Consider the following 21,342-nt stretch of genomic DNA (forward strand, 5'->3'; position numbering starts at 1 on the left):
CTTATTATTGCCACATTGAACGTGCGAGGGTTGGCGGCTAGTCGTAGGCAAAGCCAGGTCCTACGGTTGGCCACTGACCACAACATAGACGTACTAGCCGTCCAAGAGACCAAGGTTGACGGAGAGGAGCAGACCGGGAGCATGGTGCGACGATTCACGCACAGATATTTTGCGGTGGTTAGCCATGCGGTAGGCACGTCCGCGGGGTGCATTCTGTTCGTTAAGAAGCTGCCTGGACTGCAGATTCAAAGTGTATTTTCATGCGAATCTGGAAGGATTGTTTTTTGTGATGTTTCGATATGCGAGGTTGAATTCCGTGTCATATGCGTGTATGCTCCGAATTCAGTGGAGGAGCGTGCCTTGTTTTTTTCGAACCTTTCTAAGTATGTCCATTGTGAGAAGCGCGTTATGTTGGTAGGGGACTTTAATTGTGTGTTGAATGCCAGAGATAGAGTGAATAATGCCGGTGTGCGAGACAAAAGCTGTAGCGTATTATCACAACTAATAGCGGAAAATGAACTTGACGATGTTTACGAGTGCCTGGAAGGGGGGCGGGAAGTGACTTTTACTCGTTTTCAGGGCAGTAGTCACGCACGACTGGATCGAATGTACATGTCATTGGACACGATTCCAAGATGCCATAGTTATTGTGTTGTGCCCGTGTCGTTTTCGGACCACTGCCTTGTAAAATGCCACATAGGTGTAGTGAAAACGAAACATGCTTTTAATTGGGATCTGTGGAAAATGAATGCCTTGTTACTAAATGATCAGGGGTTTGTAAAAGCAGTAAGGGATGCGGTTAATGAAATATTCGATGAGGCAACGGAAACAATAACAGAGAAGTGGGAATGTTTTAAACAGAAGGTTAAAATTAAAGCCATAGAAAGATCGAGTTGCATAAAATTCGAGAGGGAAATGAAAGAAAAGGGCTTAAGAAGACTGTTGGAGCAGCTGATAACGCTTGAGTGTAGAGAGCCTGGTACATATAAAGACGACGTGCGAAACATCAAGGAAAAACTTGAACAGTTCGACAAAGAGCGTTATCAAGGCGCCATCGTGCGTGCGCGAGCACATGCACTAGCGGCAGGGGAGACGCCCACTAAAAGGGCACTGAGTCTTGAGAAGGCGCACGGACGGCGAAACCACATCGATGAAATTCTAATGAACGGGACTGTCGTTGAAGACAATGAGAGCATTGGGAGTGCCTTTTTCGAGTATTACCAGTCGCTCTTTGCATATCAGGAAGCGAATGTAGATGGTTTTAAAGCGCATTTTCTTACTCGCATGCCGCGAATAAGTGATGATTTTAAAGAAGGATTAGAAGCCAAAATAACTGAGGGGGAAGTCGAAAAGGCAATCGACGATTTGAACCCGGGAAAGTCGCCTGGACCTGATGGTCTCTGCGCTGGGTGGTATAAGGCATTTAAGAGAGAATTGGCTCCACTGTTGGCAGATGTATTCAATGGAGCGTATCAGCAGAAATGTTTGCCCCCTTCCTTCGGAAAAGCGCACACCATACTAATACCCAAGAGTGATGAAATAGATAAACTAAAATTAGTGTCATTCTATATATAGGCCAATATCCCTAACAAATGTTGATTACAAGATATTTATGAAGATTTTAGTTACCAGACTCCAAGGCGTCATCAAAGAAATAGTAGGAGACCATCAAACCTGTGGCATCAGAGGGCGAACTATTTTTTCTAATGCTATCTTCGGCTGGTCGCTTCCATCCCCCGAAGCAGAGTTGGGCAGATCCGGCGTTCCCCAAGCTCAGAGGTAGAGGACGAGCGCGCAAGCCAAACGTGCGACTCGCTCTCGGAGGAGGCAATGGCAGATGCTAAACCACGTGACTACTACGAACGTCCGATGTTTCGCTTATCGAAAGCTCCCGGCGCTGCCGGGAAAACCGGCGGACGCGCCGGCGGGACGAGCGTTCGTCGCAGTGGCCTAGGTTGCCTAGGTTACGGTGGGCCGTCGCCAACAGCAGCGACACGGCTCTGCGATGACGTTTCAATTTCGAAGACTGCTCCGATGACAGGGCTCGGAGCGCCTCAGAGCGCTCGAAGGTGGAGGAGAGCAATCGAGAAGAACCAGCCGAACGCAGGGCGGGCACCCTCTTTCAACCAGCCGAAGACAACGCCGCTCGCGAGAGCGCTCAGGAACGACCAGTCGAAGATGGCATAACATTCATAGGATGCGATGCGTACTTGAGTGCTGTGACGTCACCGGAGGTGGCGTTGCAGTTCTTCAGCTCGATCTCGAGAAAGCTTTCGATTGTGTCGCGCATGTTATTTTGTTTGCCATCTTGGATCACGTTAATGTCGGTTCCATCATCACTGAGGGCGTGGCCTTGGCGTACAAGAATTGCACAACCAGATTAATTGTAAACAAGGCACTGGGGGCCCCCATTAACATTATGCGTTCAGTGCGCCAAGGCTGTCCCCTCAGTCCACTTCTGTTTGCTATTTATATAGAGGCCATGTGTGTGGCAATAAATGAAAATGACATAACACGTGGTTTTAGATTAGCAGCGACAGAAGTCAAACTACTTGCGTATGCAGATGACATCGCAGTGTGTTGCATAGATAAACCAAGTGTAACCGAAGCAATATCTATAGTCAAACAGTTCTGTGAAATCACGGGTAGCAGAATAAATTGGGGCAAATCTCTCGGGCTGTGGCATGGGGATTGGCTGTCCGCACCAGACTATTTTGCGAATGTGACCTGGGTGAAAACTCCCAAGACGTATCTCGGAATTCCCTTAGACAGTTACAATAGCAGTGATGAATATTGGAGGAACCAAACAAGTGAAATTAAAGAAAAAGTAGAAAAATGGAAAGCTACTAACCTGTCTGTTTTTGCAAGAGCGACAGTTTGTAACGTCTTTTTAGTCGCCAAGTTATACTACGTTATACAAGCGTTATATTGTTCTAGAGTAAATGTGCAAAAGCTGCACAGAGTGTTTGCGGTGTTCATCTGGGGTTCAACCTGGGAAAGGTGCAGTCGAACAAATCTGTTCAGAAGAGTGAAGGACGGGGGTGTGGGTTTGGCGCATCTTTTTGTTCGACAACTAGTAAACCGGTTTTTGTTTTTCCGCGATGTGCGCGATCCTTTTCTGCGCACAGTATGTCAACTCAGATTGACCGACGCATTGCCGGCACATGTTGTCAGTACGGCCGGCATGACCGGAAGACTTCGTGGCTATTTTAAGGAAGTGGTAGACAGTGTGCGTTTTCTTACTGTTCGTTTTTCAAGTGATTACCTGTGTCAAGTGAAAAGGAAAACGCTGTATAAAGATGTGTGTGACATTGTTTTCCCAGTGCCGTTATACAGAGCCATGTACAGTGGAGGGCAAGGACAGGACGTCCTTAAACGGGTTAAACGCATGCAGGTGCCACCAGGGGTAAAATCCTTCTTTTTTAGGCTCCACACTGGAACCCTGTCCGTGAAGACTTTTATGGAAGAACGAGGCTGTCTCGTACCCTGGGGTTCTCACTGCCTGATCTGCAAGAAGCCCGAAACCATAGATCATGTGTTCTTGCACTGTTGGGCTGCTGTGTTCTTCTGGGACGTCTTGAAGCGAACCCTGAAGAAAGAATTACCTGTAAACCCCCAAGGGATCAGGTATCTGCCTATTAAGGATGAAGACGGGGTCCCATATGACTTCATTATGTTGAATGCTCTCCACTGTATATGGCAGGCGCGATTGGCTGGGTACCACTGTGATCCCGACGCACGGCCGGTTCATATATATTTCAGAGAATCTATGTCGCGGTTTGTTGATCTACAGAAAATACAAGAATGTCCACCGGATTGGCTGTCGAGGCTAGAAGCTCTCACAGCCATGAAGGAATTTTAATTTGACAACGCCGGTCCTATACGGACCGATGGCATTATTGTAATTTTTTTTTCACCTTTTTGGATTTCTGCGATGCGTGTAATATTTGTATTTTCTGGGTTATGTCAAAGACCGGCATTAAATAAAAAAAAAATCGGCCATACCATGCTGAATACGCCGGTTCTCGTCCGATCCCCGAAGCTAAGCAGCATTGGGCTCGGTCAGTACTTGGGAGGGAGACCACCTGGGAACACCGAGTGCTGATGGCACCTTTCTTTTTCAATTTTTTGTGCCTGTATTTCTTTTTTTATTATTATTATTTTAGTTGGCATGTTGCGCATGTAGGCGTAGAGCTGTGGTAAGTGGACGCGTTGGCGAAATATAAACACTCATCATCCGTAGCATATCTCGTGCGTCAACGTCGACGTGAGCTTCGCGCGCAAAAATGAAAACAACATGAAGGACGTGGCATGATATTGCGCGGAGTAATATATGGCGACAAGAAGTGTCGCTGATCGCGCAAAATTATTCGCATACACTGCTAACTGCATCGCTATTACAGGCATGCAGGTTGATAACATCACACAGACGGCAGCACGTACACTGTCGTCCTTTATGAAAGGGAACACGCGAGCGCATGGCCTGCGCTCTGCGGCGGCTGCCTACAGCGCCAGCAACCAACAGCTAAAGAAAACACGTCCGCTTTTGGCGCCATCTATTGGCAAACAAAATAACGAGTCATGGCAGGTGGACAAGCCCTGCTACATTATGCTCCCTGTCCGCTTGCGCAACGAGCGATGGCTGCAGCACGTCGTCTGCTGCCAAGAAATCTAACGTGGTTGCGAGCACGGTCGAAACGTAGAAGCTCTGTCTCTCGGCTTACGTCGGTTGCGCTTCGCCTAAGCTATAGCTATATAGGTGAGAGCGATGCACTCAGGGGAAGGTTTGGTTGTTCTTTATAAATGAATGATTCTCTGCATCATTCAGTGATACTCTGTATCATGCGAGCTCCATGGCTTCGTCGTGGAACACGCATTTGCTTAAGCCACCACTAAATACATTTCCAAGAACACAATATGCAGCATTACAGTTCTGCAGCGAATAAAGGTGTGAATGTTCATGGAAACATGTTTAGCTGCAGCTGTATTGTCCCTGCGTCGCGAATGAAAGTAGAAATGCCAGTTTAGACTAGCTCGAGGATAAATTTTAAACCGACCTTGCATGGCACTAACCCCCGAATTCGAGCGTGTCTGTCCGCGTGAGGATGTGCGTGGGCTTCAAAAAGACGACGGTAGCGATTCCCCTCGGCTAAATGGTCACTATGTGTGTGCGATAATCGACAGCAGTCCTTCAAAACTGCTGCATGGTTTTGAGCTGAGTTGCAGCGCTATGACCAGTTCGGTCGGTGGACCAAGTTCGAGTCTAGGATCATTTAAGAATACCGGGGTAAAGATAGTAGTGATAATGCGCTAGTTCATACGTGTAGCACGTAGGCTCGAAAATACTACGAGAGGGAAAGGTAGGATGCTGAACGCCTTGCGTAGCGGCTTTATAAGAAGTGATAGGGGCATGTGTAGTTTAATTCCTTTTTTGTGAGCCACGAGGCATAAGGCCATCAATATGGCTCGTGTTCCACTCGAGGAAGGCGAAACATTTATTGAGCATAGTATTGCTGGCTACAGCCAGCGGTATATTGCATAAACTACAAGGAGGCCACTAAAAACAGTAAACAGCATCGCTCAGGCCTTCAAGGAGGAATGCCCTGTGAACGACGCTCCGCAGAGGCGCAGACTTCGGACAACAACTGAAGACGAAGACCGTGCGTTTGTGGCTGCAGTAGCACTGAAGCCACAGACAACAGTCCCTGAAGTACTGAAGGAACTTGGCATTAAGGTGGGCGAGACGACTGTGAAACGCCGCCTCGCAGAAGCTGGTCTCAATAAGAGGGTTGCTTGCAGAAAACCGCTGCTTCGAGACACCAACAAAGCCAAATGCCTGCCGTTTGCGAAGGACCATGCAGATTGGACTACCTCCGACTGGGAAAGTGTTGTATTCACCGACGAGAGTTCATTCACGACCCGGTGGGGCCAGTGACAAAGAGTGTGGCGCCCAGAAAACAGCGGGTAGGTGACGTTTTATGCTTAAAGGTAATTATATCACTCTAAGAAGTGCCTAAAAATTCTACCGGTTGGTTACCCTTATTTATACATTGTGTGATATTGCAGTCTCTTATATCGCGTAGACGGCAGACAGAACTTGATATGCAAGGCACGGTGTTAGATTACGTTTAACAGCGTTAAAGTGTAGTCGTGTTCTCTATTATTACTAATATGATTGCCCTCATCAGCATTAGTTCACATTTAAAAATATTTTAGCACATGCTGAAAGTATATACATGGAAGAGGGGGCAGTAGGCTGGCAACTGCCACAAACAGAGGCACACCACCAGCCCAATTGTTGTTTCAATATGCGGGAATAGAAAATATCAAAATAACTTGAAAGAAATAGGAAAGTGAATAAAAACCTAGAACAGTACAAAACGTAGACATGAACAGCCGGCGATAAATGCGCGCGCCATGCAGCACAGCGGAATACCGCATGGTTGGCGTAAAGTAAGGGTATTCGAGATAAGTGGAGTTACTTGGTTTGGTGTCAATGCTTGACCTGATGATACTTTTCTGCAGTTACAGACCAGAATACCTTCAGCGAGTGGCTGCAAGTGGACGTTTAGCAGTGTGCGTGTGGGGCCTCGTGACCAACGGGCTTGGTCCACTAGTCCGCATAGAGGACAGATTCACGTCTGCCGCCTACTGCTCAATCCTAGACGACGTGATGGCGCCCTACTTGCTCAATGGGCCCTTCCCAGAAGGCGATTGCATCTACCTGCAAGACAGCTCGCACGTCCACACATACCGAAGGGTGACAAGCTTTTTCGAGGATCGTGTAATCAACTCTCTAAGTAATCTAATTATTCAACCACCAGTCGCCAGACCTTAACATTAGTGAGAACGTGTGGGACGTTTTCAAAACTGCGCTGGCGGCTCGGTCTCTGCACGAACTGTCGGCCGACGACCTTTGGGGTGCCATAAAGGAGGAGTGGGAGCGGCTGAGAAGCAACAGATCACTAACGGCCGCCTTGTATAACTCGCGACCCTCAAGAATGGCAGCTGTCGGCGCAGCAAATGGGGACGCCACGAGGTACTAAGAAGTGCGTCGAAACAACATATTTCAGCCTTTTGTTTACGTTTTGTTTTGGTGCTCAACACAAAAGAAAAAATTACGTATAATTTTTATGTCAATAAATGTATTGCTATCTGTTTTTGCATTTTGTGCTCGCTACTTTTACATTAATGATACAACATTAAAATACTTAGAAACATTTTGAACATTTTTTTTTCTTCAAGTTTCTTAAGTAGCAACATCTCCTCGCTGCCATTACGGTCAGGGTGCTTTGATTGTGCATAGCGTTATAGCATCAAGTGCAGATATACTAAACGACAGAGAACATTTTCTGTCGACAGACCAGTACTTTCCGGGTAAGTGGGTTTCTGCCTCGAAGGAACATTTCCGCGGCGTTCAGTGATTCACTTTCGAAAAAGCAAACAACCAAACCTTCCCCTGAGTGCATTGCCCTCACCTATATAGCTTAGGCGTAGCGCAACTGGCGTAAGCCGAGAGCTTCTACGTTTCGACCGTGCTCGCGCACCACGTTATATTTGTTGGCAGCAGACGACGCGCTACAGCCATCGCCCGCTGCGCGAGCGGAGAGGGAGCATAATCTAGCAGCGCTTGTCCACCGGCCATGACTCGTTATGTTGTTTGACAATAGATGACGCCAAAAGTGGACGTGCTTTCTTTAGCTGTCGGTTGCTGGCGCTGTAGGCAGCCGCCGCAGAGCGCAGGCCACGCGCTCGCGTGTTCCCTTTCATAAAGGACGACAGCGTACATTCCAAGCCACATGTGCAAGCCGCGGAAAAGCACACACAACGTGTTACGTCCACTCTCCTCTGCACAACTCGCACACGCAATTTTATCTTTTCTAGCGCAGATCAACAAATTGAAAGCACCTAATGAGACGTTTCCGTAACCCGTAAAGACTATTCGTTGTAGCTGTAAAGAGCCAATGCTCATTTTTAGATACAGGTAACATCAGAAACCTTCGTTTCTCGCCATCGGCCATACCATGCTGAATACGCCGGTTCTCGTCCGATCCCCGAAGCTAAGCAGCATTGGGCTCGGTCAGTACTTGGGAGGGAGACCACCTGGGAACACCGAGTGCTGATGGCACCTTTCTTTTTCAATTTTTTGTGCCTGTATTTCTTTTTTTATTATTATTATTTTAGTTGGCATGTTGCGCATGTAGGCGTAGAGCTGTGGTGAGTGGACGCGTTGGCGAAATATAAACACTCATCATCCGTAGCATATCTCGTGCGTCAACGTCGACGTGAGCTTCGCGCGCAAAAATGAAAACAACATGAAGGACGTGGCATGATATTGCGCGGAGTAATATAAGGCGACAAGAAGTGTCGCTAATCGCGCAAAATTATTCGCATACACTGCTAACTGCATCGCTATTACAGGCATGCAGGTTGATAACATCACACAGACGGCAGCACGTACATTCCAAGCCACATGTGCAAGCCGCGGAAAAGCACACACAACGTGTTACGTCCACTCTCCTCTGCACAACTCGCACACGCAATTTTATCTTTTCTAGCGCAGATCAACAAATTGAAAGCACCTAATGAGACGTTTCCGTAACCCGTAAAGACTATTCGTTGTAGCTGTAAAGAGCCAATGCTTATTTTTAGATACAGGTAACATCAGAAACCTTCGTTTCTCGCCATCGGCCATACCATGCTGAATACGCCGGTTCTCGTCCGATCCCCGAAGCTAAGCAGCATTGGGCTCGGTCAGTACTTGGGAGGGAGACCACCTGGGAACACCGAGTGCTGATGGCACCTTTCTTTTTCAATTTTTTGTGCCTGTATTTCTTTTTTTATTATTATTTTAGTTGGCATGTTGCGCATGTAGGCGTAGAGCTGTGGTGAGTGGACGCGTTGGCGAAATATAAACACTCATCATCCGTAGCATATCTCGTGCGTCAACGTCGACGTGAGCTTCGCGCGCAAAAATGAAAACAACATGAAGGACGTGGCATGATATTGCGCGGAGTAATATATGGCGACAAGAAGTGTCGCTAATCGCGCAAAATTATTCGCATACACTGCTAACTGCATCGCTATTACAGGCATGCAGGTTGATAACATCACACAGACGGCAGCACGTACATTCCAAGCCACATGTGCAAGCCGCGGAAAAGCACACACAACGTGTTACGTCCACTCTCCTCTGCACAACTCGCACACGCAATTTTATCTTTTCTAGCGCAGATCAACAAATTGAAAGCACCTAATGAGACGTTTCCGTAACCCGTAAAGACTATTCGTTGTAGCTGTAAAGAGCCAATGCTCATTTTTAGATACAGGTAACATCAGAAACCTTCGTTTCTCGCCATCGGCCATACCATGCTGAATACGCCGGTTCTCGTCCGATCCCCGAAGCTAAGCAGCATTGGGCTCGGTCAGTACTTGAGAGGGAGACCACCTGGGAACACCGAGTGCTGATGGCACCTTTCTTTTTCAATTTTTTGTGCCTGTATTTCTTTTTTTATTATTATTATTTTAGTTGGCATGTTGCGCATGTAGGCGTAGAGCTGTGGTGAGTGGACGCGTTGGCGAAATATAAACACTCATCATCCGTAGCATATCTCGTGCGTCAACGTCGACGTGAGCTTCGCGCGCAAAAATGAAAACAACATGAAGGACGTGGCATGATATTGCGCGGAGTAATATATAGCGACAAGAAGTGTCGCTAATCGCGCAAAATTATTCGCATACACTGCTAACTGCATCGCTATTACAGGCATGCAGGTTGATAACATCACACAGACGGCAGCACGTACATTCCAAGCCACATGTGCAAGCCGCGGAAAAGCACACACAACGTGTTACGTCCACTCTCCTCTGCACAACTCGCACACGCAATTTTATCTTTTCTAGCGCAGATCAACAAATTGAAAGCACCTAATGAGACGTTTCCGTAACCCGTAAAGACTATTCGTTGTAGCTGTAAAGAGCCAATGCTCATTTTTAGATACAGGTAACATCAGAAACCTTCGTTTCTCGCCATCGGCCATACCATGCATTCTGCTTCCGGCAGCCGAGCTGAGCGGTCAGCAGAATCATGGGCTCCAGTGGAGCAGCGACAGCGGCCACTTCTGGCCGCGGAAACAGGATCACCGACAACGATAATGAGTATCCGTTTATTCTGCCTCAGCTGCCGAAAGGACGAGTGGCTTTGAACACCGTGTTTTTACACGGTGATGTACGTGCCAGACCATACAAGGTCGAATATTTTAGAGACGCCTTACTGCCGACGGGACTGATGCCGGACGTGGTATGCATAGGGGCGTACCAGATCAACCACGTCTGGGCGGTGACCCTGAGTGATGCCACTGCGACGAAACGCCTTATGGCCTTCAAAGAACTGCAAGTGAAGGGACGGCGGTGCGTCATCGTGGACCCACAGGACCAGCAGGTGAAGCTTCGGCTTCACTGGCTGCTGTACGGCGTTGCCGACGAGGAAGTCCGGACTGCTTTCGCGGCTTTCGGCAAGGTGGAGGAGGTGAGCCGGGAACGGTGGCGCGTCCATGGCATGGGCGACAAGACCTCGACCACCAGGACTATGCTCCTCAAGCTGAAAAGCGGCGTCAAGGTGGAAGACCTTCCTCATCAGGTTCGCGTCGGTGGAGAGTTGGCCTTGGTGGTCGTGCCTGGTCGACCAATGCAGTGCCTGCGCTGCCAAGGCACGGGGCACGTCCGCCGGGAGTGCAAAGTCCCGCGCTGTTCCAGGTGCAGACGTTTCGGCCACGTTGACGCTGACTGCGTCAAATCCTACGCCGCCGTGACAGGACCAGCAGCGAGTGACGTTGCGGCTGAGCACGTCATGGACGTGGTCGAAACGGAGGACGCCGCCAAGGGAACGGGAGACGTGGTTCCGACAGGGACACTCAGCGGGTCATCGACTGCCGGCGCAGAAGGCTCAGTAGCTGAGACTACCGATAATGCGGCCAAGCCGGTACAGGACCTCCCTGCAGTGAGCCGCCCTACGGGGGGCGTTAACGAAGAGGCGCCCGACAACGACACGACGGCATTGCTGCAGGACATGGATGTCAACGACAGTGAGCGGACTGCGACTCTCGGTGCCCCAGTCAAGCGCCCCCACGACGAGACCAAAGAAAGGGACGGCGGTGCGACGAGCACAAGCGAGGGGCCGCCGCCCAAGGCGCCTCAAGGAAGGCGGATGGGCTACAAGCCAAAGCCGAATCTAACACCCGAAAGGAAACCTGCGGGCAGAACGCCATCGCCTAACGACACCAAGAAGCCGGGAGGTCCCGGAGGCGGCTAGCCGAGGGCTAGTCGTGAACGGTAAGCACCATGCTCCGGGCCTGCTTTTCCCGATAGTTGAAAATGGCTGAAATACCGTCCCTTATTATTGCCACATTGAACGTGCCAGGGTTGGCGGCTAGTCGTAGGCAAAGCCAGGTCCTACGGTTGGCCACTGACCACAACATAGACGTACTAGCCGTCCAAGAGACTAAGGTTGACGGAGAGGAGCAGACCGGGAGCATGGTGCGACGATTCACGCACAGATATTTTGCGGTGGTTAGCCATGCGGTAGGCACGTCCGCGGGGTGCATTCTGTTCGTTAAGAAGCTGCCTGGACTGCAGATTCAAAGTGTATTTTCATGCGAATCTGGAAGGATTGTTTTTTGTGATGTTTCGATATGCGAGGTTGAATTCCGTGTCATATGCGTGTATGCTCCGAATTCAGTGGAGGAGCGTGTCTTGTTTTTTTCGAACCTTTCTAAGTATGTCCATTGTGAGAAGCGCGTCATGTTGTTAGGGGACTTTAATTGTGTGTTGAATGCCAGAGATAGAGTGAATAATGTCGGTGTGCGAGACAAAAGCTGTAGCGTATTATCACAACTAATAGCGGAAAATGAACTTGACGATGTTTACGAGTGCCTGGAAGGGGGGCGGGAAGTGACTTTTACTCGTTTTCAGGGCAGTAGTCACGCACGACTGGATCGAATGTACATGTCATTGGACACGATTCCAAGATGCCATAGTTATTGTGTTGTGCCCGTGTCGTTTTCGGACCACTGCCTTGTAAAATGCCACATAGGTGTAGTGAAAACGAAACATGCTTTTAATTGGGATCTGTGGAAAATGAATGCCTTGTTACTAAATGATCAGGGGTTTGTAAAAGCAGTAAGGGATGCGGTTAATGAAATATTCGATGAGGCAACGGAAACAATAACAGAGAAGTGGGAATGTTTTAAACAGAAGGTTAAAATTAAAGCCATAGAAAGATCGAGTTGCATAAAATTCGAGAGGGAAATGAAAGAAAAGGGCTTAAGAAGACTGTTGGAGCAGCTGATAACGCTTGAGTGTAGAGAGCCTGGTACATATAAAGAAGACGTGCGAAACATCAAGGAAAAACTTGAACAGTTCGACAAAGAGCGTTATCAAGGCGCCATCGTGCGTGCGCGAGCACATGCACTAGCGGCAGGGGAGACGCCCACTAAAAGGGCACTGGGTCTTGAGAAGGCGCACGGACGGCGAAACCACATCGATGAAATTCTAATGAACGGGACTGTCGTTGAAGACAATGAGAGCATTGGGAGTGCCTTTTTCGAGTATTACCAGTCGCTCTTTGCATATCAGGAAGCGAATGTAGATGGTTTTAAAGCGCATTTTCTTACTCGCATGCCGCGAATAAGTGATGATTTCAAAGAAGGATTAGAAGCCAAAATAACTGAGGGGGAAGTCGAAAAGGCAATCGACGATTTGAACCCGGGAAAGTCGCCTGGACCTGATGGTCTCTGCGCTGGGTGGTATAAGGCATTTAAGAGAGAATTGGCTCCACTGTTGGCAGATGTATTCAATGGAGCGTATCAGCAGAAATGTTTGCCCCCTTCCTTCGGAAAAGCGCACACCATACTAATACCCAAGAGTGATGAAATAGATAAACTAAAATTAGTGTCATTCTATAGGCCAATATCCCTAACAAATGTTGATTACAAGATATTTATGAAGATTTTAGCTACCAGACTCCAAGGCGTCATCAAAGAAATAGTAGGAGACCATCAAACCTGTGGCATCAGAGGGCGAACTATTTTTTCTAACATTCATAAGATGCGATGTGTACTTGAGTGTTGTGACGTCACCGGAGGTGGCGTTGCAGTTCTTCAGCTCGATCTCGAGAAAGCTTTCGATTGTGTCGCGCATGTTATTTTGTTTGCCATCTTGGATCACGTTAATGTCGGTTCCATCATCACTGAGGGCGTGGCCTTGGCGTACAAGAATTGCACAACCAGATTAATTGTAAACAAGACACTGGGGGCCCCCATTAACATTATGCGTTCAGTGCGCCAAGGCTGTCCCCTCAGTCCACTTCTGTTTGCTATTTATATAGAGGCCATGTGTGTGGCAATAAATGAAAATGACATAATACGTGGTTTTAGATTAGCAGCGACAGAAGTCAAACTACTTGCGTATGCAGACGACATCGCAGTGTGTTGCATGGATAAACAAAGTGTAACCGAAGCAATATCTATAGTCAAACAGTTCTGTGAAGTCACGGGTAGCAGAATAAATTGGGGCAAATCTCTCGGGCTGTGGCATGGGGATTGGCTGTCCGCACCAGACTATTTTGCGAATGTGACCTGGGTGAAAACTCCCAAGACGTATCTCGGAATTCCCTTAGACAGTTACAATAGCAGTGATGAATATTGGAGGAACCAAACAAGTGAAATTAAAGAAAAAGTAGAAAAATGGAAAGCTACTAACCTGTCTGTTTTTGCAAGAGCGACAGTTTGTAACGTCTTTTTAGTCGCCAAGTTATACTACGTTATACAAGCGTTATATTGTTCTAGAGTAAATGTGCAAAAGCTGCACAGAGTGTTTGCGGTGTTCATCTGGGGTTCAACCTGGGAAAGGTGCAGTCGAACAAATCTGTTCAGAAGAGTGAAGGACGGGGGAGTGGGTTTGGCGCATCTTTTTGTTCGACAACTAGTAAACCGATTTTTGTTTTTCCGCGATGTGCGCGATCCGTTTCTGCGCACAGTATGTCAACTCAGACTGACAGACGCATTGCCGGCACATGTTGTCAGTACGGCCGGCATGACCGGAAGACTTCGTGGCTATTTTAAGGAAGTGGTAGACAGTGTTCGTTTTCTTACTGTTCGTTTTTCAAGTGATTACCTGTGTCAAGTGAAAAGGAAAACGCTGTATAAAGATGTGTGTGACATTGTTTTCCCAGTGCCGTTATACAGAGCCATGTACAGTGGAGGGCAAGGACAGGACGTCCTTCAACGGGTTAAACGCATGCATGTGCCACCAGGGGTAAAATCATTCTTATTTCGGCTCCACACTGGAACCCTGTCCGTGAAGTCGTTTATGGAAGAACGAGGCTGTCTCGTACCCTGGGGTTCTCACTGCCTGATCTGCAAGAAGCCCGAAACTATAGATCATGTGTTCTTGCACTGTTGGGCTGCTGTGTTCTTCTGGGACGTCTTGAAGCGAACCCTGAAGAAAGAATTACCTGTAAACCCCCAAGGGATCAGGTATCTGCCTATTAAGGATGAAGACGGGGTCCCATATGACTTCATTATGTTGAATGCTCTCCACTGTATATGGCGGGCGCGAATGGCTGGGTACCACTGTGATCCCGACGCACGGCCGGTTCATATATATTTCAGAGAATCTATGTCGCGGTTTGTTGATCTACAGAAAATGCAAGAATGTCCACCGGATTGGCTGTCGAGGCTAGAAGCTCTCACAGCCATGAAGGAATTTTAATTTGACAACGCCGGTCCTATACGGACCGATGGCATTATTGTAATTTTTTTTTCGCCTTTTTGGATTTCTGCGATGCTTGTAATATTTGTATTTTCTGGCTATGTCAAAGACCGGCATTAAATATAAAAAAAAATCGGCCATACCATGCTGAATACGCCGGTTCTCGTCCGATCCCCGAAGCTAAGCAGCATTGTGCTCGGTCAGTACTTGGGAGGGAGACCACCTGGGAACACCGAGTGCTGATGGCACCTTTCTTTTTAATTTTTTTTTTGCATGTACTTCTTTTTTTTTATTATTAGTGTTATTATTTTAGTTGGCATGTTGCGCATGTAGGCGTAAAGCTGTGGTGAGTGGACGCGTTGGCGAAATGTAAACACTCATCATCCGCAGCATCTCGTACGTCAACATATCGATGTGAGCTTCGCGCGCACAAATTAAAACAACATGAAAGACGCGGCATGATATTACGCGGAGTAATACGGCGACAAGAAGTGTCACTAATCGCGCAAATTATTCGCATAAACTGCGAACTGCATCGCTATTACACGCGTGCAGGTTGGTAACATCACATAGACGGCAGCACATTCCAAGCCACCTAGCTGTGCAAGCCGCGGAAAAGCACACACAACGTGTTACGTCCACTCTCCTCTGCACAACTCGCACACGCAATTTTCTCTTTTCTAGCGCAGATCAACAAATTCAAACCACGTAATGAGACGTTTCCGTAACCCGTAAAGACTATTCATTGTAGCTGTAGAGAGCCAATGCTCATTTTTAGATGCAGGTGACATCAGAAACCTTCGTTTCTCGCCATCGGCCATACCATGCTCATTCTACTTCCTGACGCGCTAGCGAACGGACGCAGGATCATGAGCTCCGCTGGAGCGGCGTTTGCGGCCCTCGCCGGCCGCGGCAACAGGAACAGCGTCGAAGACGTAAAGGACTACGAGATCGTTCTGCCTACTCTGCCCACCGGTCGTGTTGTTTTAAACACGTTGTTTCTGCACGGCGACGTGCGGGTGAGGCCCTACAGGGTCGAAGATTTCCGAGACGCCCTCGCCAACGCTGGTGTGCTCCCCGAGGTCGTGGCGTTGGGAGCGTACCAGATTAACCATGTGTGGGCGGTGACGTTGAACAGCGCGGAAGCCACAAGGAAACTGGCTGCTTTCAAGGAGCTGCAAGTTAAAGGCCGTCGCTGCATTGTTATTGACCCCGAGGACCAGCAGGTTAAACTGCGGCTGCATTGGATGCTCCACGGAGTGCAAGAAGAAGACATCAGGACTGCTTTTGCGGCGTTCGGGAAAGTAACCGAGGTGACGCGGGAGCGCTGGCGCGTCCAAGGCATGAGAGAGAAGGGCTCAACCACGAGAACCGTGCTGCTCAAGCTCAAGCCGGGAATAAAGGTGGACGACCTGCCCCACCAGGTTCGAGTCGCCGGTGAGTTGGCCCTCGTGGTGGTACCCGGGCGGCCGATGCAGTGCCTGCGCTGCCATGGCACGGGCCATGTTCGCCGTGACTGTAAGGTGCCCCGGTGCTCGAAGTGCAGACGCTATGGACACGCGGACGCTGACTGCGTCCGTACCTACGCGGCGGCTACCGGGCTGGGAAAGACGGACGAGATCGCCGAACTCATGGACGTCGTTGAAGCCGAGGATGCAGCGAGGGGAACGGACGAGGTGGGCAAGCAAACGGCGCCACTCGACTCGTTAGCGTCTACCGGTGGAGACGCCCTCGCTGGGGATGGTTCAGCGAGCCAACAACCAGCGGATGACGTGCCTAGGTCAAACGAGACAACCGGAGAGGATGGGGAGAACACTCCGGAGCCCAAGGTCGTCGAGCCCGAGGGTCCGAACGAGCTGCAACCGGACAAGAGTGGTGCCCGCACGTCGACCAGCGTCTCCGCTGCGGCGAAGCGTTCCCACGCCCAAACCAGCGCCGACGGTGACCAGACTGCGACGCCTGGAGCCGAGGAGCCCCCGGCAAAGGCGCCTCAAGGCCGGCGTTCATCTTTTCGGCCGCGCCCTAACGTTCCGGCAGACAAGCGTGCCGGAAATTCGGAGTCCCTAGGGCACGCTCATGTTCTTCCGCCGGACCGCACTGGCGGCGATGGCGGCGTCTAGCCTCGTGCTAGACGCGAGAGGTAAGCACCATATTGCCGGTCTCTTCCCCTATTGTTAAGATGGCTCCAACGTGTCCGTTGAAAGTCGCTACTCTAAATGTTCGAGGACTGGCAGGGAAAAGAAAGCAAGGGCAGCTTTACCGACTTATAACGGAGCACGACATTGATGTGCTAGCCGTGCAGGAGACGAAAGTCGACGGTGAAGAAGAGACCGGCGTTATGGTGCGGCGTTTCACGTCTAGGTTTTCTGCCGTAGTCAGTCATGCGGTGGGAACATCCGCTGGCTGTGTCCTTTTTGTTAAGAAGTTGCCGGGGCTAGAGCTGCATGCAATTTATTCGTGTGTGTCGGGCCGGTGTGTTGTCGTCGATTTTTCGTTCAGCAACGCCGAGTGGCGTATTGTGTGCTTGTACGCGCCCAATAAGGTGGATGAAAGGACTCAGTTTTTTCACCACATAGAAGAGCGTCTATGCAAGGGAAGACAGCTCATAGTAATGGGCGATTTCAACTGTGTCCTCAGTGCGCGGGATAAAACAAGTGTTCGGGGATTTAGAGACAAAAGCACGGAAGCGTTGTCGCGAATGCTAGAGAACTGGGACCTTGAGGATGTAGCAGAGTGCCTCGAAGGAGCGCGTGCTGTAAAGTACACACGGTTTGAGGGCTCTAGTCACGCACGGCTCGACCGCATTTATGCGTCTGTTGACATCCTTCCGGAATGTAACAGTTACGAGGTAGTGCCAGTGTCGTTTTCTGACCATTGTTTAGTTAAGTGCTGCATAGGCATCCCAAAGCGAGGCAACCCTTTCTCATGGGAAACATGGAAATTAAATAACAAGCTTCTTCAGGATGAACCGTTTAACCGAGCAGTAAGAGAAGAAATACGGAAAATAGACCCCAGTAAAAAACTTCACGTATGGCAGCAGTGGGAGCTGAGTAAGGAAACCCTAAAAATAAAGGCAATAGAGCGGGCCACCTGTATTCGTTTTGCAGAGAAACAAAAAGAGACTGAGTTAAAGACGCTTCTTAATAAACTGCTCAGGCAGGAATCTCAGGCACCGGGCAAATGGATAGAAGACATAAGGAAAGTGAAACAGCAGTTAGAGCAACTCGAAGAGCAACGCTACCGGGGAGCCCTGGTGAGGGCAAGGGCTGAAGACACAGCTGCAGGTGAAGCGCCTTCGAAGCGAGCGCTAGGGTTAGAAAAAGCACGCGCTGAAAGGAACCACATCGACGGCATAGAATGGCGCGGGACCTTATCAACAGACACTGACGACATCAAAGCAGCTTTTCATGAGCATTACCAGGCGCTATTCTCGTACCACAAAGTAGACGCTACCACATTTGGGAATGAGTTTTTGCGTGCTATACCCCGACTGGACGACGAAAGAAAGCAAAGATTGGAACTAGAGATAACAGAATCCGAAGTTGAACAGGCCATAGACAACTTAAACCCAGGAAAATCGCCTGGACCAGACGGCTTTAGCGCCGGTTTTTATAAAGAATTCAAGCACGAAATTAGCCCTGTATTGAATGTAATCTTTAACGAAGCTTACAAATGGAACACATTGCCTCCGTCTTATGGGTCGTCACACACAGTACTCATTCCTAAAACTGATGATGCAGCGAAATTAAGATCTGTTACGGCGTATCGTCCCATAGCACTCACCAATATCGAGTATAAAATCTTTATGAAGATATTGGCTCGAAGATTGCAGACAGTGATACAGGACATCGTCGGGCCTCACCAGACATGTGGGATTAAAGGCCGGACTATTGTTACTAATATTCACAAGGCGCGCAGTGTACTTGAGTGCTGTGATGATTGTAATAGTCGGATTGCCATCTTACAGATTGACCTCGAGAAGGCTTTTGATTGCGTGGCTCATGAAATCTTGTTTGCCGTTTTAGACCATGCCAATCTCGGATCTGTAATCTGCGAGGGGGTCGCCCTGGCGCACCGTAACTGCACGACCAGATTGATCGTGAATAAGAGTTTAGGGGCTCCCACCAGCCTGCGACGTTCTGTGCGTCAGGGCTGCCCCCTCAGCCCTCTGTTGTTTTGTATCTATATTGAAACCCTGTGCATGCGATTGATTGAAAACAATAGAATTACGGGATTTAAGCTTCACGCAGTTGAAGTGAAGCTGCTGGCTTATGCAGATGATGACTCCAAGGCGTCATCAAAGAAATAGTAGGAGACCATCAAACCTGTGGCATCAGAGGGCGAACTATTTTTTCTAACATTCATAAGATGCGATGCGTACTTGAGTGCTGTGGCGTCACCGGAGGTGGCGTTGCAGTTCTTCAGCTCGATCTCGAGAAAGCTTTCGATTGTGTCGCGCATGTTATTTTGTTTGCCATCTTGGATCACGTTAATGTCGGTTCCATCATCACTGAGGGCGTGGCCTTGGCGTACAAGAATTGCACAACCAGATTAATTGTAAACAAGACACTGGGGGCCCCCATTAACATTATGCGTTCAGTGCGCCAAGGCTGTCCCCTCAGTCCACTTCTGTTTGCTATTTATATAGAGGCCATGTGTGTGGCAATAAATGAAAATGACATAATACGTGGTTTTAGATTAGCAGCGACAGAAGTCAAACTACTTGCGTATGCAGACGACATCGCAGTGTGTTGCATGGATAAACAAAGTGTAACCGAAGCAATATCTATAGTCAAACAGTTCTGTGAAGTCACGGGTAGCAGAATAAATTGGGGCAAATCTCTCGGGCTGTGGCATGGGGATTGGCTGTCCGCACCAGACTATTTTGCGAATGTGACCTGGGTGAAAACTCCCAAGACGTATCTCGGAATTCCCTTAGACAGTTACAATAGCAGTGATGAATATTGGAGGAACCAAACAAGTGAAATTAAAGAAAAAGTAGAAAAATGGAAAGCTACTAACCTGTCTGTTTTTGCAAGAGCGACAGTTTGTAACGTCTTTTTAGTCGCCAAGTTATACTACGTTATACAAGCGTTATATTGTTCTAGAGTAAATGTGCAAAAGCTGCACAGAGTGTTTGCGGTGTTCATCTGGGGTTCAACCTGGGAAAGGTGCAGTCGAACAAATCTGTTCAGAAGAGTGAAGGACGGGGGAGTGGGTTTGGCGCATCTTTTTGTTCGACAACTAGTAAACCGATTTTTGTTTTTCCGCGATGTGCGCGATCCGTTTCTGCGCACAGTATGTCAACTCAGACTGACAGACGCATTGCCGGCACATGTTGTCAGTACGGCCGGCATGACCGGAAGACTTCGTGGCTATTTTAAGGAAGTGGTAGACAGTGTGCGTTTTCTTACTGTTCGTTTTTCAAGTGATTACCTGTGTCAAGTGAAAAGGAAAACGCTGTATAAAGATGTGTGTGACATTGTTTTCCCAGTGCCGTTATACAGAGCCATGTACAGTGGAGGGCAAGGACAGGACGTCCTTCAACGGGTTAAACGCACGCATGTGCCACCAGGGGTAAAATCATTCTTTTTTCGGCTCCACACTGGAACCCTGTCCGTGAAGTCGTTTATGGAAGAACGAGGCTGTCTCGTACCCTGGGGTTCTCACTGCCTGATCTGCAAGAAGCCCGAAACTATAGATCATGTGTTCTTGCACTGTTGGGCTGCTGTGTTCTTCTGGGACGTCTTGAAGCGAACCCTGAAGAAAGAATTACCTGTAAACCCCCAAGGGATCAGGTATCTGCCTATTAAGGATGAAGACGGGGTCCCATATGACTTCATTATGTTGAATGCTCTCCACTGTATATGGCGGGCGCGAATGGCTGGGTACCACTGTGATCCCGACGCACGGCCGGTTCATATATATTTCAGAGAATCTATGTCGCGGTTTGTTGATCTACAGAAAATGCAAGAATGTCCACCGGATTGGCTGTCGAGGCTAGAAGCTCTCACAGCCATGAAGGAATTTTAATTTGACAACGCCGGTCCTATACGGACCGATGGCATTATTGTAATTTTTTTTTCGCCTTTTTGGATTTCTGCGATGCTTGTAATATTTGTATTTTCTGGCTATGTCAAAGACCGGCATTAAATATAAAAAAAAAATCGGCCATACCATGCTGAATACGCCGGTTCTCGTCCGATCCCCGAAGCTAAGCAGCATTGTGCTCGGTCAGTACTTGGGAGGGAGACCACCTGGGAACACCGAGTGCTGATGGCACCTTTCTTTTTAATTTTTTTTTGCATGTACTTCTTTTTTTTATTATTAGTGTTATTATTTTAGTTGGCATGTTGCGCATGTAGGCGTAAAGCTGTGGTGAGTGGACGCGTTGGCGAAATGTAAACACTCATCATCCGCAGCATCTCGTACGTCAACATATCGATGTGAGCTTCGCGCGCACAAATTAAAACAACATGAAAGACGCGGCATGATATTACGCGGAGTAATACGGCGACAAGAAGTGTCACTAATCGCGCAAATTATTCGCATAAACTGCGAACTGCATCGCTA

The 21,342-nt window shown here is 48.6% G+C and overlaps 3 non-coding genes and 3 pseudogenes across 3 annotated transcripts; all 6 read left to right on the plus strand.

Annotated features, from left to right (window-relative positions):
• The first annotated feature begins 3,991 nt into the window (after positions 1 to 3,991).
• Positions 3,992 to 4,110, plus strand: LOC139053770 (5S ribosomal RNA; annotated as a pseudogene).
• Positions 4,111 to 8,009: 3,899 nt separating this feature from the next.
• On the plus strand, positions 8,010 to 8,128 carry LOC139053762 (5S ribosomal RNA). The gene has a single exon (XR_011510763.1). It is a non-coding gene; the product is annotated as a 5S ribosomal RNA (ribosomal RNA).
• Positions 8,129 to 8,683: 555 nt separating this feature from the next.
• On the plus strand, positions 8,684 to 8,802 carry LOC139053763 (5S ribosomal RNA). Its single transcript, XR_011510764.1, has one exon. It is a non-coding gene; the product is annotated as a 5S ribosomal RNA (ribosomal RNA).
• A 552-nt stretch (positions 8,803 to 9,354) lies between these two features.
• Positions 9,355 to 9,473, plus strand: LOC139053764 (5S ribosomal RNA). The gene has a single exon (XR_011510765.1). It is a non-coding gene; the product is annotated as a 5S ribosomal RNA (ribosomal RNA).
• Positions 9,474 to 14,898: 5,425 nt separating this feature from the next.
• On the plus strand, positions 14,899 to 15,017 carry LOC139053773 (5S ribosomal RNA; annotated as a pseudogene).
• Positions 15,018 to 20,932: 5,915 nt separating this feature from the next.
• Positions 20,933 to 21,051, plus strand: LOC139053774 (5S ribosomal RNA; annotated as a pseudogene).
• The last annotated feature ends 291 nt before the right edge of the window (positions 21,052 to 21,342 follow it).

The sequence above is a fragment of the Dermacentor albipictus genome, unplaced genomic scaffold (assembly GCF_038994185.2).
Source record: "Dermacentor albipictus isolate Rhodes 1998 colony unplaced genomic scaffold, USDA_Dalb.pri_finalv2 scaffold_202, whole genome shotgun sequence".
NCBI classification, from domain to species: domain Eukaryota; kingdom Metazoa; phylum Arthropoda; class Arachnida; order Ixodida; family Ixodidae; genus Dermacentor; species Dermacentor albipictus.